Below are 27,761 nucleotides of genomic sequence, written 5' to 3' on the forward strand. Positions count from 1 at the left end.
GAACAGTTTATCTTTCAAATCCATACCACTCCAATTTTGAGAGAAGGATGTGGTGAAGGACAATTTCAAGGGCTTTTCAGTGGTTCAGGTAGATGACATCCATCACTCTCCCCCTGTCCACTGAAGCTGTCAGTCTATCATAGAAGGCCTCCAGATTGGTCATGCAAGATCTGCCCTTGGTGAAGCCATGCAGGCTGTTCGGAATCACCTCTTTGTCTAACAAACATAGCTTCTAGGAGGATCTGCTCCATGATCTTGCCATGCTCTGAGATGAGGCCCAGTAGTTCCCTGGGTCTTCCTTTCTTAAAAATAGGAGTAATGTTTCCCTTTTCCCAGTCACTGGAGACTTCATCAGACAGCCAGGATTTTTCAAATATGGAGAGTGGCTCAGCAACCACATCAACCATCTCCCTCAGAACCCTAGGATGGATATACATGTTCAGTTTCATGAGGAGGACTTGTTCCACTGTTACAGTGGGACAGAAACCATACCCCACACCCACACCTAGAGGCTCATCATTCTGGAAGACATGGGAAACCTGATCAGCAGTGAAGAATGAGGCAAAGCACTCACTGAGTACCTCAGCTTTTTCTGTGTCTGAGGAAGCCAGCTCCCCACTACCTTTCATCAGAGGGGGAACACTCTCCTTGGCCTGCCTCCTCCTGTCTAGGTACCTATAGAACTCCTTATTATCTTTCATACCCCTCACCAAATTCAGCTCCATCTGTGCCTTGGGTTTCCAAGTCCTATCTTTGTACAAAAAGACAACATCTCTGTATTCCTCCCAGGCTAAAAAAACCCTGCTTCCACTTCCTGTACATTTCCCTCTTTTCCCTCAGTTTAATCTGAAGGTCCTTGCACAACCATGAATAGCTTGAGAGCAGCCTGGAGGAGGATTTGAGGATGCTGGTTAATGAAAGACTTAACATGAGCAGATAGACCAGAAAGTCAACCATATCCTGGGTTGTATCAAGAGAAATGTGACCAGGAGGTTGAGGGAGGTGATTCTGCCTCTCTATTCTGCTCTCATGAGACCCCATCTGGAGTGCTGCATTGAGTTCTTGAGCCCCTAACACAAGAAAGACACTGAGCTGATGGAATGAGTCAAGAGATGGGCTACGAAGATGATCAGAGGGCTGGAACATCTCCCCTATGACAACAGGACGAGAGAGCTGGGGCTCTTCAGTCTCGAGAAGTCTCAGAGGAAACCTGATAGTGGATTTGCAACATCTGAAGGGGGCCTACAGGAAAGCTGGGGAAGGAATTTTTATAAGGACAGGTAGCAATAGTATGAGGGGAAATAATGGCTTTAAACTGGAAGAGCGTAGATTTAGAGTAGATATTAGAAATAAATTTTTTACTGTGAGAGTGGTGAAATACTGGAACAGGTTACTGAGCAAGGTTGTGGATGCCCCCCCCCCCACCCCCCCGCAAGCATTCAAGACCAGGCTGGATGGGACTTTGAGCAACCTTATCAAGAGCGTGGTGTCTCTGATTATAGGATTGGGTTGGTACTAAATCATCTTAAAGGTCCCTTCCAACCCAAATCATCCAATGATTCTATGATTCAGTTACATTAAATATGTAGACACAATAGGCAAATTAATATGTGTCTACATATTTACATTGAAATAAAGCTGCAAGAGGCAGATGGATTCTGTCAAGTTAATGATAGTGGGAACCCAAGATGTTTACAAGCAGTTGCTTATTTCTGCTTTAATGAGAAAAAAAAAAAAAAAAAAAAAAAAAATTAAACCCATCTGTTATGTATGTAAAACTTCAGCATTCATGGTATTCCAAGAAGCATAAAGAAAGCAGTACATACAAATGAATATGTTGTAATATTTTACTTACTTTTCTAAAGTTTACGTCTTAAGGATTTTAAAAAGCTGATGTGTTAAATCACAGTTGAACAAACTAACAAACTTTCTGGTTAAATCATGATGCTTAATATGTATGCTATATAAATATGGAAAAATATATAGGTTAAAAATATATTCTTGACAGTTTGCTTACTTAATAGGCTTACAATCTTCTTTTCTGTAATACAGCTTTACCTTGGTGTTTTATTCACATTTTTTTCAGCCTTAGACTTTCCTTATGAGCATGTCTTGGCAATATTATTTGTATAGGATAACTTTTCTCACAGTATATGAGACATTGAATATTGCTGAAAGTGAATACAAAAGATTTTTTTGTCCTTAGATTCAAGATTTAGCTACATGGTTTAGTTACATTATCAGACTGCATCTGAGTCTAGCAATCTCTCAATGGTCTGAATCTTCTTCATTTCATATGCTATTAAAATCTTGCCACATTTATCATCGAGAAATATGTGCATTAAATTAGCATAAAGTAAAGAAAGGAAAGAAATCTAATTTCTACTTTTTATGCCCAAGCAAATCAAACTGTCAAACACATTGGAGAATGGGATACTAGAAATGCATATGGTTTAACTAAGATTGAAAAATGATCATTAATCATTAATTTGTGTGATGATCTTTGCTGCACTGTTTCAAAAGTTTGGTGAATTGTTTTGACAGTCTTTCATTTAACACATATGCTCAAGCGCTAAGAGTATTTCTGTTGATCTCTTTAAGGTTTGTTTTTCATTATATTTTATATAGTTACAGTTTGGATTACTGTTCTGGGCTCAGTGGTACCAGCTGATTTTTCCACAGTGAGATTATGAAGTAATTGTTCCACTAGAGTGTTAGATGTTCCCAACTAGTCTTCTGAAAAAGGTTGGCATGCCATGTGCCTTCATCAGAAGATATTTGTCACTGAGTGTTTTACGTCTTAGGCTCTTTACTTTTCTAAATAGTGTACAGACTCAATTCTGTTCAATGAAGCTGATCAAAATGGAAGAGAGGAGGTGAAAAAATAAAAGAAAATAGTCTCTGGAATTGCTAGGATTGGAAATAGAAGAGTGGATATTTTGCACTAGGAATAAGCCAAAGCTAGTGTTTTCAATTTTTTCTTCACTCATTGAATCACTAATGATGATTCCAGGGGCCATTTGGTATGTGTGTAGCCTTCAAATATCTGCTACTTGTCTCAATTTTTTTTAATCATAGAATCAAACAGTGGTTGAAGGGGAACTTCAACCTGAAAGATCAGCTAGTTCTAGCTCCCCTGCCTTGGGAAGAATTACCTTTCACTGGACCAAGTTGCTCAAAGCTCAATCCAGTCTGACCTTCTGCAGTTCTAGGGATAGTTTATCAATAAGTTCTTTGGGTAACTTGTTCCAGGGCCTCACCACTCTGAGAGTAAAAAAAAATCATCCAAAAAGCAAGGCAAGGCAAGAGAAAGGAAAGGCAGGAAGAGGCAAGGAGAGGGAATAAGGAACAACAGAAAAAGATACAAAACGTATAAAATAATAATAATAACAATAATAATACGTATATATATATAATATTCACAGTAATGTTCACAGTATTTAATGTTTCTATCACTCTATTTGATCTCTGATCAAATGCTATTGATTGTGGATGTGTCAGTGCAGCTATGGATTACAGCATTGGGAAAATAGTACATATATTTGAATCTTCAGGAATTAACTGGATATTTTGAACTATTATTTCTTAAAGCAAACAAACAAAAAAACAAAAAAGAAAAACAAATAACTTTTCCCTGTAGATTAAACTAAAATATGTTTTCTTGCTTTTCTGAACTTTTTGACTCTAGCAAATTTAAAATCACTATATACTATTTACAATTTAAGACTTAGAAGGTGTGGAGGCAGGAAAAAAAACAAACAGAGCCAGTTTTCATCCTATCTTGAAATCCTTTTGGGATGCCAGAAGCTGTATAATACCAAGGAAGGTATAGTGGAAATTATGTGGGCTTTCTAACAACAGTACTCAGGACTTGTTAGTGAACTGGAGCTAACATCTGTGATTCCAGAAATAGATGAGTAAGTTTACTTTAAGCTTACTTATGATACATAAAAGGATTGTTTGTTTTTTTTCCACCATCAACTTGCTGTGTTTTGTTTATATGTCTGCCCTAAAATATCTCTTCTTAAATATCCCATTATCCATGCTGCAATTAATATTTTAAAATATGTACTTTCAATAAATATTTAAAGGTTAAGATAATTCTTTTGTACTTTTCCTCATGGAAAATCATTTTATTATGTTACTGATATGGTAATTTAACAATTAACATTCAACTTTCAAAAAGCTTATTTTTTTTGACATGTATGACAGTGTCTTAGAGGCAATAGAAAAATTTCATTTGTAACTAAACCATACACGTTACATGGAAGTTTTGTTAAATTTCAATCAAATTAATAGCTATAAAAAGATCTGCTCTGCCAAAGACAACACAAGTTTCTTGTTACAGAGCTGAGAACTGCCTCTGTATACCATTTTTATGAGATTGTATAAAACTATCAAGTGCAGCAGATATAATAATGGGTTGTGAAGGCTTATCATTTAGAAGTATATGAATGACTCAAAACATAAACTGCACAAAATGCACAAAGTGATTGTCACATCCTTTCTTTTGGATACCTACAGAAATAACCCAAATGCTGTTGCTTGCTTTCACCTGAGCTGTGAGATGTTTGAAATTTGAAGATTTCTCGTCTGATATTAATAGACTGTTTTTATTACTTTGGCTCTCTGTAAAAAACAACAGCAACAACAACAACATCACTAACATATTAAAAAAGAAAAAGGTATCCTTTATCTTTACATTTCTTTTTGAGTTTACTGAAGTAGGAACAATGAACGAAGGGAAACTTAGAAACTGATAAGGAATATCAGGGAGACAAAAGTACCCATGCTTATTATCTATGGCCCTATGTAATCACAGTGCCAAAGGAATGAGTGTAAAATAAGAGAGCCTGTCCATGTGTTTAAGGCTAACAATACGTGGAGGTGCCTTCCTGAACCAGAAATTTCACCCTTTATTCACTGGCCATAGAAGGAAGTTTTATTATGACAGCACAAGGCAAAAAAATTCATTGTGGATCAAGAGTACATTGTTCTCCAAACAAATTAAGAATAATTTGATTTCCAAACAAATGCATTCAAGGAGTGGAATAAAATATGAAAAAACAATTAAACTAATTGTTTCATTGGTCTTTGTCTTCATGCAGTCTAATACTTCGCAGTCATGTGTCTTGTGTAAGACCTACATGCCATGGTTACCTTGGGCAAACTGGTGAACAACATTTTGTGATTAACAATCCCCTTCTAAGGTATGATTCAGAGCAAACATGCAACAACACTCTGATTTTATAGTATTAAGTCAACAGAAACTTGGAAATTACATTTCTATTTACATTTGTACACATTTCAATTTGTAATAAATATTAACAGTTAAAAAAGTAACTCTAATCTCGAGCTGAAATATTTGAGATCAGCATTATTTATTCCATACTGAGAGCAGAGAGAACACACATCAAGATTTTTATTCTGCAGTTTTAAAAACTGTTACAGATAACCTCTATTAATTTAACACAAAATTATTTTAGATTCTTGGAATTTCAAAATGCAGTATAGAAACTTGTTTATCTTTGATTCATAAAGAGGATGACAAAGAATAATTTGATATTATCAAGGGATATTCAGATGGAACAATATGGAGTCGAAAGGGACTCTGAGGTAATCTCTGTGCTCTGACATATCAGTCTTAAGAAAATGCTTTTTAAGTAGCTTCTTGTTGAAAGGTTCCACATACTTCCCAGTTCATCCTTCTTACATCCTCCATTCATTGCATGATTTTTTTTGCTGATAACAAATCCATTCTTTATTTTCTTGTGGCAAAATGAATGATTGCTTCAATACCTACTTCCAGAATATTTGGAAAGAAATCATTATAATCTTACATTATGAATGGAAGAAAGAGTTTAATACATATATTTTTTGACTCACAAATCTCACTTTAATTCTTTAACATTATAGCTAAGTTTACCTATAAAACCTTTTATGCTGTCTGAAAAGGCAGGCCTTTCAAAAGTCTGGTAAAGAGATGCAATCAAATTTTTGAATTTTTGGCAAGATGAATTTTTGGCAATCTTTAAACCTATTCTCAAATTCTTTTATGAAAACAGAAAGCAAAGCTGCATATTTTTTGCTGTTCACGGGACTGTTTTTTTTTTTTGTTTGTTTGTTTGTTTTTTCTTAGCACCTCTCATTAATTCCAGTTCCAGTTGGGACTCAGACTTCCTGGCTCTGTCGATACAGTGAAGCAGCATCCTTATACCCCTCCCAGGACCCCTATCTGTCTTTCCATTGCCTGTGCACTTTCTTCTTGCTCTCCAGTGTGACATGGCTGTTTCAGGTTCAGAATGTTCTGATGATAAACTCCATGAAGAGATGGAAGTCAGCTCTCCTAAAATATAGCATTATGATTTTATCCTTTGTCACACATCCCTCAGCAGTGTAAGCTCCACCATTGTATGGTCATTATAGCCTAGGCATATAGCATAGGGAGGCAGAGGAGATTTAGGTTAGTTATTAGGAGGAAGTCTTTCAACAGAGAGGGTGATGACACACTGAAACAGGTTGCCCAAGGACGTTGTGGATTCCCCATCCCTGGAGGCATTCTGGAGATACTGGGTGTAACTCTGGGCAGCCTGGTCTGGTGGTTGGCGACCCTGCACATAGAAGGTGTGTTGAACTTAGATGACCATTGTGGTCCCTTTTCAATCCAGTCCATTTTATGATTCTATAACAGAAGCAAATCATGAGAAGCTTTTGAAGCTTTCCTGCTGATGATGTCATGGGTTTTATGATTTTGGGATTGATGCCCACAGAAGAAATTCAATCTATGGTTCTTGATTATTTATTGAATGGTTCTTGGTATACAAAATGATCTTGTGTAAAATAAAGGTACACGTTAAAGCATCCTTGTCTAAGTTTGGTGCAGATTTTATAATGTCAGGAGATAAACTTAGCACTGTTCTGAATTCTGAAGAAAGCTATGAGCAAATATATTGAGTGCTTCTAGGAGTGCAGTTACAAAGAAAATAAGAAATTTTTAACCTGCCCACAGCAGGGGTTTGGAACTGATTAAATGTTAAGGTCCCTTCCAACTCAAGCTATTCTATGATTCTTTATTTCTATGGGAAAGAAAAGACCACGTGATTTTAAAGGTATTTCAGACGCAAAATCTTTTGTGACAAGAATGTTGCTGCATTGTACATGGTGTATTTTTATCTACATGAAAAAGAAACTTGAAAGAAACTAGCTTGCAGTCTATACCAAAAATATAGTGCATATATAATCAGATATGGCTGTATAAGGAAAGCAACTGTGAATACTGAAGATTTTGGGGCAAGGTTAAGAGAAATGAAGAGCCTCAAGCTATCAGTTCTATTTCTATGTCATAGAAAAAAAGAAGGAAAAAATAAAAGAGAAAAAAACACAAAGTACTTAGATATTTAAAATGGTTTAAATTCTCCAAATCACATAGCATTTCTAGGAGTGTTACCTTACCTAGTTTTAGGTTAGAGAAGCATTAAAAATAAATAAATAAATAAAATTAAAAAAGAATAAAAATGGGGATGAGAGCCCTCTTCACCAGTTTGATGAGTTCCTTTCTCTTTTCTGTATATGGCTATTGACTTAACTGAATATTTTGTCTATTAACAGCAAGAGTCTGTCAAAAACATTTTTGCTTCTTCATTAGCAGAATGGCCTTTCTCTTACTGTTTTAACGTATCTGTGAAAAAGGTTCTTGTTCTCCTTTACACTTGGCTACAAGTTGAGTTCAAGCTGGACTTCTGCCTTTCTAATCTTTTCTGTCTATATCCTAACAACTTCTTTGTGTTCTTCCCAAGTAAGACAATAAACTGAAAAGCATCAATAAGTTAGTGACATTTTCTAGTAACTTTTATGATTAAAACAATTGTATGACGTTCTGTTTATAAAGTATGGAAAAATAGGTGCTTTGTTCAGAGTAAGTCTTTTGCTTCACATTTTTTGTAGAGTACTCAAAAAGCTGGCTGATGTTCTTGTAGTACTTTTCAATTGCTTTTCAGTTATCACGGGTGTCAGGAGAGGTCCCAGCTGACTGGAAGCTGGCAAACATTGTCTCTAATCTAAGCCATTCTATGATTTTTCAAGAGGAGCAAGAAAGAAGACCCTGGGTGATTACAGACCTGCCACTCTCGCTTCAGTGCTTTAAAAAATGATGGAGAAGATTATTCTGTGAATTACTGAGAAATACCTGAAAGAAAATATAGCCCATACAAATTCATGAGGGGAAAGTCCTGTTCAACAAATTCCTTTTGTGACATGGTTACCCACGTACCCAACCAAGGGGAGTCAGTTGATGTAACCTTTTGGAATTTCAGTAAAGCTTTCAATATTGTTTCTAACAGAGCCATCCTGTCCAGGTCTGCTCAAAAAGCTTGTAGCATAAGGGGTCACGTGCGTCTGATAGACACTAGTGAAGTTCCTCATGACTTTAATTTATGGCTATTTCTCTTTAATGTTGTCATCACAGGACTTGAAGTAAGTTTGCAAATGACACTAAATTGGAAGAACCTATTAAATCTCTTAAGGGTAGAAGGTAGTGCTGTGTTCTGCACTTAGGTTAGGACAACCGTAAATAGATGTACAAACTGAGGGGTGAGAGGCTGAAGAGTAGCTATGCAGAGAAGGATTTAAGGGTTCTGGATGATGGCAAGTTCAATCTGAGTGAACAGTGTGGCCTAGGAGCCAAAAGGATAAATTGTACTCCAGGGTGCATCAGGTTCAACACTGCCAGCCAAGTGAGGGAAGGGATTGTCCTGCTTTGTAGTGGTGTAGGGTTAAATGTGTCTTTCTTGTCACTATATTTTGTTTAATTTCTGAATTCACATGTAACAATTTCAGAAAAAATTTAGCTCAAAAGTCTTGAATAATTTGAAAAATGGAAAACATCTGTGTAGATATATAGATTACATTGCAAGTGTTTTCTATTCTTTTCAGGGTCAAGGACAGCCAGTTTGAAGAGGAGCATAAGACCGAATACAGATGGTTCTTCTGTATAAAAAGAAGTACAGTGTAGATGCCAGAAATGACGATTACTTAATTTTGTAATTTTGTAGCTCTGTTGTATCAGAGAACTGACTGTTCAGGAAGAACAGAAAATAATAACATATTTTTGTTTAGCAGGTAAGTATCTTCAGTGTGTTGCTCCAACATTTTTTTTTCTTTTTTTTTCCTCCCCCCCCAGTGTATTTAATTGAGAATCTTAGTAGGCTACAACTTGTTGCTGTTCCTGCACTTCGACTGTTTTCAGTCTGTTCAGAGGATTCTCTGAAGAGAATTTTAATAAACTTAAGCAAACAAACATTATAACAGAGATCGAAGCCTGTGACACTGAAAAGTGTTTAATACAATTTGATGTCTTATGGCACAGTTTTAAGAAAAGCTGTAAAGAATGTTATGGCTACTTAAAAATACTTTGTAGGTAAAATGTGCAAGTTACAGGGGTTGATATAGCTTCTCTTACTATACCGTCTCTTCTATCATCAACACAGACTATTAACTCTCTGAGCAATTTAAACTGAGCACAAGGTTTACTATATATGAATGTCCCACCTAAACAAATAAATAAATAAATACAATCTGGAAATTGAAGACACTGCACAGGAATATTTAGGTTATATTTTAGGAAATAATTTAAAGAGTCAGGCTTCTGAGTGTTTCATCTTGCACCATTAATATCTTCGGGGATTTAAACAGTGACTTGAATTAAAAATTAAGATGCAGGCCTTCAGGCAAACCAAGGAAGTAGTTAATATGTGAAATTCACTTCCATCAAAGTATTTTAAAGTGCTCTGTGTGAGAGAATATCAGAGAGAGGATTATGATGGGAAATCCTTTTCTTTTTTTCTGTAGAGGTCTATGCTAAATGGCCTCAAAGGCTTTCAACTGACTTTCATCTAATATTTTAGGAGTCTCAAAAACAGGTATTCTGGCAAGCAAGCAGATCAGTTACTCACAGTATGCCATATGTTATACATATGACAAGATGCTGAAGCTGCCTCTTTCTAGATGCCTCACAGTTGAAGGAAGCCTCCTTTCAAAACTTCACCATAATTAATGAAGACCAAAAATAAAGTCACTGACAAATGAAATTCCATGTGGTTGAAAAACAACTTGTCTATAAATCTTGTGAGGCAGACCACTTCCCTGCAAGTATTTTCACAGCCCTAGGTGCTTCCACCCCTTTAATACCATTATACAGTAATAAAACTACACCATAAAGTAAGAATTTCAAGATAAAAATGAAAATACACACGGCTTCAATGAACTATTTACTAAGTGACAGATATTTCACTTGAAGGATTTGCCTATTTGCATTATAAACTGTTTCCAGTGCCATAATTTCAGAGCACAGCCTATAATTTTATTGAAATAACTCCAGTTCTACGATTTATAGTAGGAAACTGATTTGAATAACAGCAGAACTAAAGCAAGACTTGGTTTTCAATCACATTAAACACTGACCATTCTTGTGATTTAGTGTAAGTTTCCAGTGGCATAAAATGTATTAGTAGTTTCTAATACGCAGAGATGAGAGATAAAAATTATTTTTTCTGAGTGATATTATTGCTGAAGATTTCCATGTTTCATAGGAAGGTTGGAAAAATGTAGAATAGAAATGTACTGTGGATTACTAAGTACTGACAGACCATTCGTTACAAAGGAAGATCTTAAGCCATGCGTGATTTGAGGGTAAGGAAGTACTTGATAGAAGTGTACTTGCCTTCTTCTTACACTTAGTTCCAGGCATTCATTTTGGTCACTGGCAGAGAAGAAAGTTAGTGCTAGATGCAGTAAGTATGGCTACTCTCACGAGTGAAAAGCTATTTACTTTGTATTTTGCATATGCACGCTTGCAATTATCTGGTTGTCTCTATAATACTGTTTCAGCCATTACATTGTATCACGGTATCTGACAGCTATTTTATTTAAAAATAGGAGGCTGATTTTGTAAGGTGTGCACAAACACTATCTGAAGAATGACCCATTTGTTAGAACAGGTTGTTCGAAAGCACTGAATTTTTCCTTCTATGAAAACAAAACAATTCTATGTGTTCAACACTTATTTTCACTTGTAAACAGGTCTGATGTATTCTCAGACAGGTTCTGCAATGGATTTTGTCTGTGTCCATGACTATCACAAAATCAGTGTTGCATATATTTTTCCTTTGTATTCTTTTCAGGAAAATAACTTGCATTTCTGAAGAGATTAGAGTCAGGAAATCTAGTCAGATCAGATAAAATGAGGTATGAGTTTACTGAAAATTACAAAAGGAAAAATGGAAAGAAACAATGATGGAAAAATAATAATCTGACAACGGTTCATGAACTGATTCTATATAATTCTCCTACACTGAAAATAATAGTATAAGAAAAGGCAACTGCTTCATCAGATTTCTGCTTCAGAAAATATTTTACCTTAGTACAGTCGTATCTCCATTAATGATTGCCTCAGGGCTTTGTCAGTGTGCATAATATGCTTCTGTATTTGAAATTAATAGAAGAAATCATAGAATCCCAAGGTTGGAATGACCATCTATTCCAACTGTCCTCCCATTACTGTAGCTACAGCAAACCACTAAACCATATCTCATAGCTCCTCATGCAGATGCCTCTTGAACACTGCTATGGATGGCAACTCCACCACCACCCTGGGCAGGACATTCCAGTGTCTAAATTACCACCCTCTGCTGTTATTTCTGAACTTTTAGAAATCTTTTTGTACTTTTCTTTCAGACTCCCATAGATTGAAGTCTGTTTCAAAGCAGATCTTTGTTCTGCTGAATTTTCCTCAAAACTTTATAACCATCCTCAGAATTATTTCAACTCATATAAGCTGAAATTTAAAAACATATTTCTCCAAGTTGTTCCTTAGCTGCATGCCAAATCTCATATTAGTATTACAGCAGAGAAGCTCTCAGCAATGTTTCTACTATTCTTACAGTGAACAGTACCACACACTATGTGTAGTGTAAACCAGTTTTCTTTGTACCACTGCATTCTCTTTTTTAACAGTTATAATGTATATAGAATTACACCCTTATATCATAAATATATGTATTGAAATGACCACTTGAACTGTCTATATTGACAAAAGCTTTTTCTCAGAGAATAGTTTATTCAACCTGAAAAGGAATTAGAATGCATTTAGTAGGTTATAATGTTACATAACTAAATATAATGCACCCATATAAAGTTTTAATACTTAAATTACAATGAATAACCAAATAATAGGTTGGGAAAAGACCTCTAGTCTATCACCTAGCCTATCTTTAAGCCTAAATAGAATATACTATATAAATTTCATTATTAACAGATATTTGATTAGACTTTTCATTAAGATGCACATTTTCTGAGGTTCCCAGTCTACTAGTCTCATCAGTAAAACTGTTTCACCTCACACATTAATTATTCTTCCTTATAATAGTTTAAGTCCATTCCTCCATTCCTTTTTATGCTGTCAAGAGCATAATGTTCTTTGAAATACTTCTAGAAGACCTTTTTTTTTTTTTTTTTTTTTTTTCTTCTCACTTGTATTACTTTGTATGGCTTTTCATCTTCTTCATCGTTCACGTTCTTCAGCCTCTGACATTTGTTGTCCCTCTCTTCTGGATTCTATTATATTAATCACAAGTCAATTGACACAAACAGAAGTTAATGCAACACTGAATATTGGAGTACAATCACCTTCTTCATTCTGCTCATATGGACTGATATGGAATTTTTATTACAGAGCAAGATGACAGTATGCCATTTAAACATGTGGACTGGAATTTCTTTTTTGAATGGAGTAACCTCATACTATAATTAATATGTGTATTTCTTACTTATTATGAGGAAATGCATAGGAATATAAAGTAATAAGAGAAAATACATATAATTATAAATGAAATTATTTTAGAGCTAAGTAGGATCTTGTGCCCAGTCCTCCTGTGAATGTTCTCACCAAGTCACATTATAATCAAATCCTTGCATTGTGTTCTTAATACTTAGGTAAAGAAAACTCCAGAAACCTAATCATCTTAGTAATTATCTGCAGAGCTCTCTCCAGAAAACTTCCATCTTTCTTGAAATGAGGAGCTCAGAATTGGACATAGTATAACAGATGTGGCCTCACCAGGTCAGAGGGGAAGGAGAGGATCACCTCCCTCAGTCAGTTGGCCACACTCTTTTAATTCATTCCAGGATACCACTGGTATTCTTGGACAGTACACGGGTAGCCTGTGGTCAGTTTTGTCCACCAGGTTACCCAAGTCCTTCTCTGCAGAGCTCCTTTTCAGCTGCACAGCCCTTAACCTGTACTGATGCATGTGATTATCCGATTATACCTCCCCAGGTTTAGGACTCTACACTTGTCCTTGTTGAACCTCAGCAGATTTCCTCAGCCCAACATTTTAGCCTAGATGAATGACAGCTCAGTCTCCTTTCCTCTTCTCTCCCTATTTTATACATAAATATTGCAACATTATTCAGGAATGTTCACCTGTTTTTGTTTATTTTTTTGGTGGTTTTGTTTTGTTTTTTGTTTGTTTTTGTTTTGTTTTGTTTTGTTTTTGTTTGAATTTTTTTGGTGGTGTGTTAAGGGTGGTTTTCAACACTTCTAATTATAGCCATTTGTGAACTGACCATGTAATTTCACTTGACTTCTTTATCAGCAATGGACAAACAGAAGCAATGCTGGGGGTAAATTTAATTATTTAACGTCATTATCTTAGGGCAACTTGAACTGACATCTGAAAGCAACTTTTTTTTTTGATCATAAACAAAAGTCACATTAATCACAGGCTATGCTGGCAATAAAAAATATATCTAGAGATGTTTAGCTGAAATTAACCTCTCTTGAAATTTTGGTGAAATCAAGAAAAGTAAGGCTTCGACCAATCCACAGCATTCACTAGTGGCTAGATAGATAAACCACAGTTTTATATATAATTTTGACCTATCACGTCTCTGTTAAGAGAAAAAAATTACCAAAATATCATATATATTTGTCATGACACTTTAATTGCATTTGGTAGATTTGAAGTACCAGTAGAATTAGATATTTTTTGAGATAAATCCATACTTGAACTTCAGAAAATCAAAAAGCAGTTATTTGTGTACTCGCATGCTGTTTGTAGATCTCACAGTGACAGCATGACGGGAAATGTGTCATCTTTGCTACTTTGAAGTTTTAATGTTATCCTCTTTCATTTATGTCATAAAATACAAATGCTGTTGAATGTTAAATCTCTTTGTGATAGCTCATTTTAAAAATTATTTTGCAGCTGGACAACTGTTTATGTATGTTTTTGGCAAATGCATTTACATTTTATTTCCTGATATACTTAAAAAAAAGATATATAATTATACTATATAGACTTAAAAATTATGTCCTTAGGAGAATTAAAAAAAAAAAAAAAAAAATGTAGCCTCAAAGGAAAAGTCATTCAAAATCTACAATTAAAACTTAATTCTTTTACTCTTTGGGAAAAGGAATGGATGAGATTTTTGACATGTTTTGGCACAACACTTGGATAGAATTTAACAATTAGACCTGTTAGGGAGTTTCTGATTTCAGCTTGTGAGAAGAATTCTGAAAAAAAAGAAAAAAGATTTAATCAAAAGAGAACAATCTTCAAAGTATATGGAAAAAAAACAGAAAAGCACTGTACTACAAACTTTTCAGTACCTATCATTCATAATACTTAATATACTTTTTTTTTTTTTTTTTTTTTTTTTTTTTTTTTTTTTTTTCCCCTCAGAATGAAATGATAATTAAAACTGAAGACTGATTACCACTGATTACCAACTGTAAATCTGGTGTAAAACCTCTAGGTCATAGAAAGCAAACTATAAATAATAACAGTCTGAAGCGTATAACTATAATGTGAGGGATACAGGTAGTTAAATTTTTGCCAGGCAATTTTATTAGGGTAAGATCAAGGTCTGGTCAAAATGGTGACTTTCTGCTTGAACACATTGCTATGCTCAGGGTCATGCTGAAGCCCAAGTCTGGGGCTGTTCTTAAAGCATCTGGCTTATACTGTTCCTAGCTGGCTAGGCAGGACAGACTGCCAGGCCCTTTTCTGACATCCATGGGGAGCCCACAACGTTCCTGGCTCCAGGGAATGTTGTCCTGTTCCACACCATAACAAATTTTACTAACAAAAATTTTTTACTCATTTTCTTAAAATAAAAATTCATTCAAATTCTTTTCTTGACCAACTACATGCTGCTGAGGCCAAAGATTAAAGATGCCTTGAAGACACTCATAGATGAATGGAAAACCACTGAAGTCAGCCTGTAGATATGCATCAAGGGCACTTCAAGGGCACATCAAAGATGTAGATGTAGGCATGGATATCAGTGAGAACCACACAGGCTGCTTCAGTAGAGGCTTATAAAATATAATTCAACATATAGCTGTTTTTTAATTTGATTGTTTGTTTGTTTGTTTTCTAAATAGATTTTTTTTTTTTTTCCCCTGCACTGGTAACAAGAAGCAAAATCACGAAGATACACTGATATATATTATCCATTTTAAGTAATGAAAATTTGTTTTCTTTATTTTTTCTAATTATTTTGAAGATCACTCCAAATTGAAGTAAAAAGAACATTGTTTCTCTCATCCCAAGAGGGTTGTGGACTCTGATTTTCATTGAAAAGAAATAGAGACATCACTGTTTTAAATTTTAACTTTAAGAGGGATGAATTCCCTTGACAATTTCAGTGAAGTTCATTACAGTATGTCTGTTCATTACATCATTTCACATCAAATTTATTCCCCATGCCAGGATTCAAATTCAGCTGATCCTAATAGATGCAGTTTGGCATCTTTAGTTTACCTAAACTGAATACCTTATTTTCCCGCACTGATTATAGATATATTCCTTACTGTTATTGTAAGAATGTTCTACATTTTCCCATGTGTAGAAAGAAAAGGGCATAAGCTCACTGTGGCAATGAGCCTGACCTGGCTAATCACACTTGAGCAAACATCTCGCTGAGTAAAAATAAAGACTTGTCTTTTAATAATTTGGATGTGCTTATTATTATTATTATTATTATTATTATTATTATTATTATTATTATTATTATTATTATTATTATTTCAGGCAGCAGAGGTGAATAAATAAATGAATAAATAAATGAATTCCAAGCTTCAATTTATTTTTTAGCTAATTAGAGTGATCTTAAGTCTCTATGGCTGAGCAAAACAAGATATTACTGCTACTTCCAACATCTCTGATTATTCCAGTGCTGAAACTATCACTTCACCGTGCACATGCACCGTGGTATCATCTTCCTATACCCCAATGTATTTCTAGAATTAAATTTGAAACCATGAGTAAAAAATACCATTACAAAAACAAGTGATATGAGACAGATATATTTTCTTTGCAGTGGATTTCTGGCTGCTGTAAAGCACATCTGGTCTAGGAAGAATTTTGAATCTGTTTGTGGAGGAGCTTCACACTTACAAAGGAGGTGTCTACCTAATTTCGTTCAACAAACCTTGAACTGCTTGGTAATAGATTTAGTAGAAGGTATAATAATGGAATTGTCTTTCTGTAAATTTGCCTTTACGTCAACAGTATAATTATAGTACATCTGAATTTTAAAATAACACATCTGACTTTATTCTATTGCTTTTGGCCCACACTATGCTTTTGTCTCCAGGGTTGAGTTACAAAGAATTTTTGAATTTTAAATATAAGACATACACTGTGTCAACTAATTTGACAAAAAAAGAACTACCAGCAGCTATATGTCATCTTTATTCTCAGAGGTTTCTAGAGCAGATAGGAACTCTAACAGCTATTTAATCAACTTAGAAAGAAACTACGAAGGCCAACTGCATACTGCTCCAAAGCTGAGAAGCTTCTCAAAAGTAGAGAAAATATTAATTAAACACTTACTAGGTTTAAAAAAGTCTGCAAGGGAAAGTGAGAGGCTGTTACATTGCAGGTCTGTGTAAATGTTCAGAAGTAAATAATAATAATAAACACACACAGAAAAAACAAAAAACAAAAAAACACTACACCTTGGACATGATGTTAGTGGATCTCAAGATTCACAGTTAAAAACTGAGTATTTTAGGTGTGAATCTAATTGTTCCAAACTCATTGGAACATCATGGCTATACATCATTTTAAATAAATAAATAAATAAATAAAAATCATTTCTATAAATGTTTGAGACTTTAGAAATGCAAATCATTGGAAGATACATACAGCATCTCCAATCAGTACTTCAATCTGGAGTGATGAGTCTGGGATAATTCAGATAGAGGTATGCTGTTTATGATTTACCACTACCCCGCTGTAAATTCTAATATTTAGAGGCACTTCAAGTATAGGTCAGCATGGACTGATACTGTGCTGGATTATAACAGATGGTAGAAAAACCTACTCAGTGCATTCACCTACTGCTTGATTTCTTTTCAAGCTTTCTACTCATTAGTGTGCCACTAATACTCGTGAGAAATAACAAGCTGATTAATGATCTTTGGAAATTCTAGAGGATATACACTGTAGTTGTGAACGAATTTTTAAAGTCTAGAAGGACAATTATGTGAGAGTTCAAAAGGATCTTGTACATATTCAATCTTTCTTCTGTGCTGGAAGAGACAAATTCTTATTCCATGGCAGGTGTCAGATTCTTAACTGATATAATTAGTGTAGGTCATCCCATCATTATTATTTCTCTACTGCTGCAAGTAGATAGGTGTTTGATCATTAAAAATAATGCTACTATCTGTATTTTGATGTGCTAACAGTATTCTTTCAGGGATATCAATGCATTCTTTAAAGTGCTGTCGTAGGAAGAGCACTTTACTGCATATTCATGGTGATTACCTTGTATCCAAGAAAAAAATAATGCTAGATTTTGTGGAAAAAAAAAAAAAATCCACCCTTTCAACAGCAAATTTTTCTCTCTTATAGCCAATCGACTGAAGACAAGAGAACACAGTAACAAAGCATGTAACATTTTTACTGAAGTACACCTCCTATACATGTATTTTAAACATCAAAATCAGCGCCAGAAGTCATGAATAATTATCTGGTATTTAAAGATCATTTAAAGATAGCAGACATAAACATTTCACATGACTTATAATGAGATTAGGAAGTAGTAAACCACCTCAAAAACTGGAAAAATATTTCAAAATCACAAGTAGAGTTTATCTTCAGAAGAGGGCTTGATTAGTATTTAATAAGAAAATATGAAACCATATGAACTACAATGAAAAGAAATACAATCATGAACTCTGTTCCTAAATGCATCATCGGTATGCAATGACTGAATCAAAGGTCTTGAGGAAAAAAAAGGCATTTTGATTAGATCACTAAAAATCAAACTTCGGTAAGGGAACCTGAATTATAATATATGTTCTTTCCCTCTTTGACCTTTCAGCTATATTATTGTAAGGTTTGGGTTATTTGGCTGTGACTTAGATGTTCATTTTCATTAGAGTACCTTTGCACTGTTGTTAGCATACAGAACCACCTGCAACATTCCACTTCCACAAAACGTCATGGGACCATCAATGTTCACTTTCTCAGTGCATGTCGAATTGATGAATACTAAGTTTGAAGAATATGTTTTCAATTATTACAAGATTTTTAACATTAATTTGCTCTTGCTTTTGCATATTTAGCAATGCTTTCCATTTACTTCCTACCCTCAATCATTTGAAAGTGATTCAATACAAGGTTAGTCCAAAGATAACACATATCAATAGTTCATTGATTAAAACAAAGCAAAACAAAACAAAAAACAAAACAAACAAACATACAGAAACAAAATGACAAACACCTAAATGAATGAACAGCAGCAGAAACAACAAACTACCAACCAATTACAGGAATCATTTGACTGAATGAAAAAATACTTGAAATTACTTTTTTTTCTTTTTTTTTTTCATAATATAATCCTTTTTTACATATTTATTTATTCATTGTCTGTGCCAGTGCATATATATTATCAGCCAGAGGAATGACTTTCACAGCGCATACTCATACATGTTTTCAAAGTTGTCATTTTCATAAGAAAGTCAATGGCAACAAAGGAATTAGCTAACAATTAACAATGTTTTGAAAATCTGTCCTTTGTTCACATGTTTTCTGAAAATCTGTATCTGTTTACAGTCAGGCAAACATATTTAGAAAATCCTCATGTCTACAAACACATGGCAAGTGAAATTATAGCTCCTATTCCTCAGGCTGCATATGTCCCTCTGAAGTTTAAAGACATTTCTTGACATTAATTCATTGTGTATTAATGCTAAACCTTCCTCCTGTCATTCAAAGCTCTGTCTCCATAGAGATCTATAAGAATATTGTTCTTATTTCTGACTGAAATGAGAATAAATTAACTGCAAACCTTTTCGGACAGTCTGAATTGAATGAGCAAAAGAGAAAGTATATATTATTATGAGCACTGCCCACTTCTTCAATACTAGAGTGAGATAAAACCACTAATGAATTTCCAAGGATTTTTTCTTGTATTTTTTTCTTCTTTGCATTACAATTTGTTTCATCATTCCTCATCTAATAAAATATTTGATAATTTCTAAATATGAGAGAAAAAAAAAGCCTTATACTATTTTTTTTTACTGATTTCTTCTTTAATATGTAACTGCACCCGAAAAGTCTTATTTTTTCTATAATGATACATTCTCATAATTTCAGTGCCTTTTTCTGCCTTTTTCTTTCACTTGGCATCACAGCTCCTCCAAAACTGCATGCTTTCAGGTGAAGGAATGTATCTGAAGTTGTAAAAGAAAACTGTATCTATATCTATATCTATATCTATATCTATATATATACACGTGTGTATACATACATACATACATACATATGTATGTATATTTATATGTATATATAATGTAAATGTATATTATTTAAATGTTAGAAATTGTTTAATCTTACTTTTATATACATATAAAATATATAAATTATATAAAAGCCTTATTTTGAACAGTGTATATCCAGTGAAATTATATAGACTCAAAACTGAAGGAAACCCTTTGAGACTTCTATGTGCCTTGATTTCCTTCTTGTGAGTAAGCAGTGAAAAAATAATACATTTTCTTATTAACTCAATACAGCTTTACAGGGAATATCTGTAGTTTTATAGTCTCACAAATAGGTGGCACTAATGAATTTTGCATTTGCAGTAGCACAATAATGTCTTTCTTCCCAACCAAGACAAGACAAGACAACTCTTAAAACTCGATTAGACAGTAGGGAGTAGAATATGTTGCCTGGTGGGTTTCACTCTACATACTTGGAAACTTTCAAGACCCTACTAGATTAAGCCTTTATCCATCTGGCCTGATTCATAGTTGGCCCTCATTTTCAATGGAGTTCGAGCCAAAGACAACCTGAAGTTGCTTCCATCATGAATTATCTCATGATCCTCACATTATATATCACAATATTAACAAGAATAGCTAGATGAGAAAGTAACATGGATTCCACTGATACAGAATTGGTTTACTAATAATGCAAATTTATAGAAAAAAACTATGCCTGAATGAATTGTCGTTTATAAAGACATCCATAGACATACTGGGCCAACTTATAATCTTTCCAGAACAGTTAATTTCTAACAAATTTCTAGTGTAAAAAAGCAACATGTTGCCAAGGAATAACAACAAAACTGACAACAGTACAGTATTGTAAAGATGCAATTTACTAAAATACCATCATCAACCATCAGTTACTAGTCTCTAAATAGCAATAAATTCTAACTGTTCTTGTCCCCGTGAAATAGACAATGACAGGATATAAACTTATTAGATCTCTTACAACACATGTCATATAACAAACAAATTTTGACTTGATATTCACACTAGGAACTTAAATTTTGCCTTAGTTTTTAGAATTGGTTTCTTTTGGTTTCTTTTGCGTTTTTTTTCTTTCTTCTTTATTTTGTTTTCTTTACAAATCCCTGAACTATGAATTCTTTACCAAATCACTATTTCACAGTAATTGAACCACCATACTGCAAATAAAGAAATACTATGCAGACAAGAGGACCCAAACTGTCTTTGTAAAAGACAATGTAAAAGAACAAACAAAAAGAATAGCCATCTACTAGCATTAGAACTTCAGACATCCAGCGATACCTGTACGAGTCAGGCATAATCAGATGTACTGGCAATATTCTCTGAAACAGGAATTAATTCAGCTATGGCTTTGTATTTAGCATTTCAGCAGACTGTGAGTGGCTGCTTATAAGTGTAAGATTATTTAGGTTTTTAATTCAAGCCACTTATTATTTCCAGACAGTTTTATGTATTCCTATAATTAACTTAGCTCTTGCAACCAGCTACTGGCTGTGGGTATTTAGAGGCTGACTGCTTAAAGGTATATGAAAGCAACTGCATTCATAACTGAGCTTCTTTGACCTTCAAGTAGTCAGGATGTAAGCTACCTCAAGTTCAGGAAACCTTTATCAGTTGAGTATTATCAGTTCAGACTAGTGTAGTTTTAGGATATATGAGCATGAAATCAGTAAGTCTTGAGTTTAAGCTGTTTTGTGATTGGCCAGCCTAGCGTACAGCGTGTATGCTATCATATTCCTGTTTTAGACTGTAAACAGCACAAAAATTGGCATATGCATGAAAATTATAGAAAATTACCAGATGAATCACAGTCCTAGGCACAAGAACTATTCCAGTTTAAGATATCTATAAGCTGTTTGACCTGTAAGCTGTTTTGACCTGTTTTTATCTTTTTTTTTTGTTTTGTTTTTTTTTTTTTTTTTTTTTTTTTTTGGGGGGGGGGGGGGGGCGGGGGGGGGGGGAGGGTAGATGCTGAGGAAGCAGGGAGATCAGAGAGATCAACAAACTAGAATGCCTTGACAGTTACAACAAGAATGAAAGAAGTGTTCTATGCCTATCAAATCAGAAACAAGACAATTGTAAAAATCCTTGGTACACTGGTCTTCCATCCATTTTTCCTGAAAACATTAAGACTGATGAAGGGAAGGTATGGACACCAAAAAGCATGGCCACTATATTCTAGAACAGCATGGAACAGTCACTTTTCTGACAAGGAACACTCCCTGCCTTTTTTTATTTACACTTACAGCTGTGAATTCAATGAGCTAATAATGAGTAATGGTACAATTTTGTGCTGGGAAGAGAAACAAAATGAAATATTGGGTAACAAATAAGAGAAAACTCTAAGTTGAAACCTATGGGAAGCGGCTGAAGAGTTGCAAATGAAGCTTGCAAAATTATTTCTCTGTTTAGACTAGAAAGCTTTTGAAGCATGACCTGAGAAATAAATAACAATAATGAATGTTTTAATGGAATATATATATAATGGAATATTATTTTTTAAAAAAATGAAAACAGGAAAACATATTTGAGAGAGAATTTCCATGTAAATAGAGTTTTGGAGCACTGGAGCAGCAGTAGTATGAAACTTACAGAAGTGAGGAATTAAACAGGACTTGTGGGATCTGTTGCCTAGCTTTACGATAAAAAGGTGTTTCAGAGATTGGACTATACTCTGTAGTGTATCCCTACATTGAGAGTCTTTTGTATCTCATGTACTAGGAATTTCTTCTTCTCTATAAGTGATATCTATAGGAAATTTCTGATGCCTTATGTCAAGGAAGTTCTCTGTTCCAAACAGGTGAAAATTATTCTTTCAGAGGAGGGTTGGACTGGGTGAACTCTGGAGGTCCCTTCCAACACCTATGATTCTGTGATTCTGTGATTAAATAAGAAAATAAATAAAACAGTAAATAATGGCAAACCAAAGCCTTAGGAGGGATGAACAAAGCTGATTATTACCACATATGTTTCCTCTGTTTCACATAATATTATGCCACCATTCAGCCACACTGCAAAATAAAATAAAATAAAATAAAAAATGCATTTACGGTCATCACTTCTTTAAAATGAATGTTGTTGATGAGCAACAATCTTTTCTGAAATTGGCAGAAAAGTATAAGCTTATTAAAGACGTTTTAAGGTGAACATGATTGGGAATGAAAATTGGTTCCTCCTAAATTTATATCTGTTGGCTTTTTATTGTATTTCCCTACTCATATCACTTCATCACGCAACTTTAAAATCAATTTTTATTCCTTGTAATTAATTCTGTAGTTTTCACTTCTGCTATCCTTAAAGAATGGCTTTTTTAAAAAATTTTGTTATTATTTTGCAGATACAAAGTGTGAATAAATCAAAACTTGAAATTTATATTTTTTGAAGGAACATGAGTCAGCCATGTCCAGACCGTTTCATTAATGATGTTTAAAATTACTGCAGAAGGCAAAATGTGAATCATATTTCTTTGAATATGAAAACTGGAGGTCTTTTCTTAAAAAACTAAACTAAACTAAAATAAAATAAAGTTTTGAATAAACATTTCTAAACAAGCGCCAACATTGAAGGTAAATAAATAAATAAAAACCTCTGACTGCCCATTTTTCAGTGCTCTCAATTGGTAGCCATGTAAGAGCTCAAGCAATATAGTTCAGTGCTGGAGGAAAATGTTAAGTTCTGAATCTGCAGTTTGGTTTATCAGGGGGCTTTGCCCCCTGAACTTTAAAAGTAGTTTCTAGTATCTAGAACTTTCCTATTTTCTCTGTTTTGAAAATTCAAAAAAAAACAAAACAAAAAAAAAAACAAACATAAAATTTCTTAAAAAAAAAAAAAAAGTTGACACTGACCTATAGTCTTTTACTTTACTTATTAGTTCACCTATCAAATCAATCACCTTTAAAAGCAAACAGAAAAATAAAGAAAAAAACTGATGCATATTGCTGTATGTCTTTAAATAGAAAGAAATTTAAGTGTTTCTCAGAACATGATTTCCTGAATATATGACTTGAACTACACATACATGCACTCCTGAAGTATTTTTGAAGTGTTTTTTTGTTTTGCTTTGTTTTGTTTTCTGGGGCTATCCTGTGGCCAGGGTGTTAGAAGGCAAGGGGGCCTGTGAGAGCTGATTAGCATTCAAACGGCTCTTCTTCCAAGCTCAGGATCGGTGCATCCCTGTGACTAAGAAATCGGGAAAAGGTGCCAGGAGACCTGCACGGATGAGCAAGGAGCTCATATGCAAGCTCCACGGAAAGAAGAAAGTTCATGATATGTGGAAAAAGGGTCTGACCACTTGGGAAGAATATAAGAATGTAGTCAGGGACTGCAGAGATGTGAAGAGAAAGGCTAAAGCCCACCTGGAGTTGAATCTAGGTAAGGAGATAAAGGATAATAAAAAAGGCTTTTTTAAGTACGTTAACAGCAAAAGGAAGGCTAGGGAGAATGTGGGCCCCATACTAAGTGAGGGGGGTGTTCTGGTAACGGGCAATGCTGAGAAGGCAGGAATACTGAACGCCTTCTTTGCTTCTGTCTTTAGTGAAAGGGCTCTCCCTCAGGAATCCCAGACCCTGGAGGTTAATGAGAGAGTGTGGGAAATGGGAATTTCCCTCTAGTCAGGGAAGAGGTGGTCTGTGAGTGCTTAGGAAACTTTAAGGTCCATAAATCCATGGGATCTGATGGGGTGCATCCACAGGTGCTGAGAGAGCTGGCGGAGGTTATTGCTAAGCCGCTCTCTGTAATCTTTCAGAGGTCTTGGAGAACTGGGAGGTGCCCAAAGACTGGAGGACGGCCAATGTCACTGCGGTCTTCAAAAAGGGCAAGAAGGAAGACCCAGGTAATTATAGGCCAGTCAGCCTCACCTCCGTCCCAGGGAAGGTGATGGAACAGCTTGTGCTGGATGCCATCTGCAGAAAACTGGGAGAAAAGGAGGTTATCAGGAGTACTCAGCATGGGTTCACCAAGGGGAGGTCATGCTCGACCAACCTGGTGGACTTTTATGAAGATGTCACTAGCTGGGTGGATGGGGGGAGAGCGGTAGATGTAGTCTACCTTGATTTCAGTAAGGCTTTTGATACTGTCCCCCATGATATCCTTATAACAAAGCTGAGGAAGTATGGGATAGATGAGTGGACGGTGAAGTGGATCGAGAATTGGCTGACTGGCAGAGTGCAGAGGGTTGTCGTTGGCGGTATGGTGTCCGGCTGGAGGCCTGTAACTACCAGTGTCCTCCAGGGGTCTGTGTTGGGTCTTGTTCAACATCTTCATCAACGACCTTGATGAGGGGATATTGACCACCCTCAGCAAGTTTGCTGATGACACGAAGCTGGGAGGACTGGCTGACACACCTGAAGGCTGTGAGGCCATTCAGAGAGACCTGGACAGGCTGGAGAGCTGGGCAGTAAGAAACTGGATGAGGTTTAACAAAAGCAAGTGTAGAGTCTTGCACCTAGGAAGAAATAATTGCATGCACCAGTACAGGCTGGGGGAAGACCTGCTGGAGAGGAGCTCTGCTGAGAGGGACCTGGGCATCCTGGTGGATGACAGGCTGTCCATGAGCCAGCAGTGTGCCCTTGTAGCCAAAAAGGCCAATGGCATCCTGGGGTGCATTAAAAAGAGTGAGTCCAGCAGGTTGAGGGAGGTTATCCTCCCCCTCTACTCTGCCCTGGTGAGGCCTCATCTGGAATACTGTGTCCAGTTCTGGGCCCCCCAGTACAAAAAAGACAGGGATCTCTTGGAAAGAGTCCAGTGGGAAGGTCACAAAGATGGTGAAGGACCTGGAGCATCTCCCCTATGAGGAGAGACTAAGTGAACTGGGTCTGTTTAACCTTGAGAATAGAAGGCTGAGAGGGGACTTGATCCAGGTTTATAAATACCTGAAGTGGCGAGGCTGGTCTGTTTTCAGTAGTGCGTGGGGACAGGACTAGGGGAAATGGGCTGAAACTTCAGCATAGGAAGTTCCGCACGAATGTGCGCAAGAACTTCTTTACAGTGAGGGTGACAGAGCACTCGAACAGGCTGCCCAGGGAGGTGGTGGAGTCTCCTTCTCTGGAGATATTCAAGACCCGCCTGGATGCCTACCTGTGCGACGTGGTGTAGGGAGCCTGCTTTGGCAGGGACGGTGGACACAATGATCTCTAGAGGTCCCTTCCAACCCCTACAATTCTGTGATTCTGTGTTTTTGATTTAAACAAATGTGCTACAATTAATTTTTCTGTAAAAAAAAAGGTGGGTTTTTTTGGTTTTTTTTTTTTTTTTTTTTTTTTTTTTTCCCCCCCTTTCTTTCTTTCTTGCTTTTTTTTTTTATTATTTTTTATTTTATTTTATTTAAAAAAAAAACAAAAAAAAACCAAAACATACAGTGATTATGACTCCAGGTCTAAAAAACAATTTTTTTAATTTTTTAATTTTTTTTTTTTTTTTTTTTTAATTTTGGATTCTCCTAATTCTCTTTATACCACTTTTCTGCTACTTTCCTGTTTGTTTTCCATCAGAATCAGTTTCTTAGCTCTCTACTCCTAATTTCATCAAAATGCTAATGAACTGAGTTTGTTCAATTTTAAAGAAAATTGAGCTACCACTTGAGGAATAACATAAGAGGATAGCCATATATTTCTCATGACTTTGAAACTCAGTGTAGTTTCTCTAAAAATATGATACTGAGAGCAATATAGGATCTACTTAGACTGATATTTTAAAAATATTATTAATAAAACAAAACAAACAGACAAACAAAAAACATTATAAGAACAATGCAATTGCATTTAATTTGTTTAGAGGCTATGATTAAATGTGAATATCAACCTTTAGAAGGTTCACAGAGAGAAGACAGGAAAGCAAGCTTGTTTTTTCAGGTTTGTATTTCTCTGGAAAGTTTAATTAATATCCCTTGTCATGAATCACATAGCTTCAATGACGCTGGAAAAGAGAGGGAGGAGAAATACCATAAGAAAATGGTGCAAGAATTTATGCACAGCCAGAGAATGTTTTCAGTATAAGTGGAAGAGGTTGCTTTTAGTCCATTATCTTTAGCAACAATATGAAGTTATTTCTTACTTAACTGTGAGGTTGTAAAGGCAATCAGTTTGTTCAGTGATGCAAATACTAGTCCTAAGCTTCTATCGTGACCACCTGGACAAGTACAGAAAGTTAAGAATATTTAATTGTTCTTTGCATGGAATATCAATTTTAGCAAGACTATATAATCCACAATGGGGAGGAAAAAACAAACAAACAAAAAACCTGAACCAGCCCAAGTGTTCTAACTTCATTAGAAAAAATAATTCGAGTCACTGAAATACCCAATAGTTGGAAAGTTGAGCATCCTACAGTTCTGACAGTGTAGATTCTGCAAGTAGTCGCAACTGATCCCACCACCCATTCCTCAACAACATACTGGATTGCCGTACAGCTGCTTTAGCTGCAGAGTCCCTGCTGTCAGAGGGAATACATGTCAGCCATGGTTCTGAGGAGGGAATTCAGCAACATCAACTGTCTGTCTCAGAGAAAAGGTCTTCAGGAGTTGATGGCTTGTATAATTATTATTATTAATAATATTACCAATATTAGTATTATATTATTATATGTAATATAATTATATGTAATATATTGTTAGTAGTAGCAATAATAATAGTAATTGCTATTATATTTATTATTTAGGTATTATTTCAAATATTCTCAATCTTCAAGTTTCTTCAAGTTTCTTTTCACAAATAATTCAGTTTTCTTCCAGACTGGACTCATATACATGGAGGTTCTTTTGTTGTTATGTTTAGTTGGATAGATAGATAGATAGATAGATAGATAGATAGAAAGATAGATAGATAGATAGATAGATAGATAGATAGATAGATAGATAGATAGATAGATAGATAGATAGATGAATAATTCTTGCAAAATAACTGGTCCATGTGGATTTCTTTTTCTTCTCCTTTTT

The sequence above is a fragment of the Excalfactoria chinensis genome, chromosome 3 (genome assembly GCF_039878825.1).
Source record: "Excalfactoria chinensis isolate bCotChi1 chromosome 3, bCotChi1.hap2, whole genome shotgun sequence".
NCBI lineage: Eukaryota > Metazoa > Chordata > Aves > Galliformes > Phasianidae > Excalfactoria > Excalfactoria chinensis.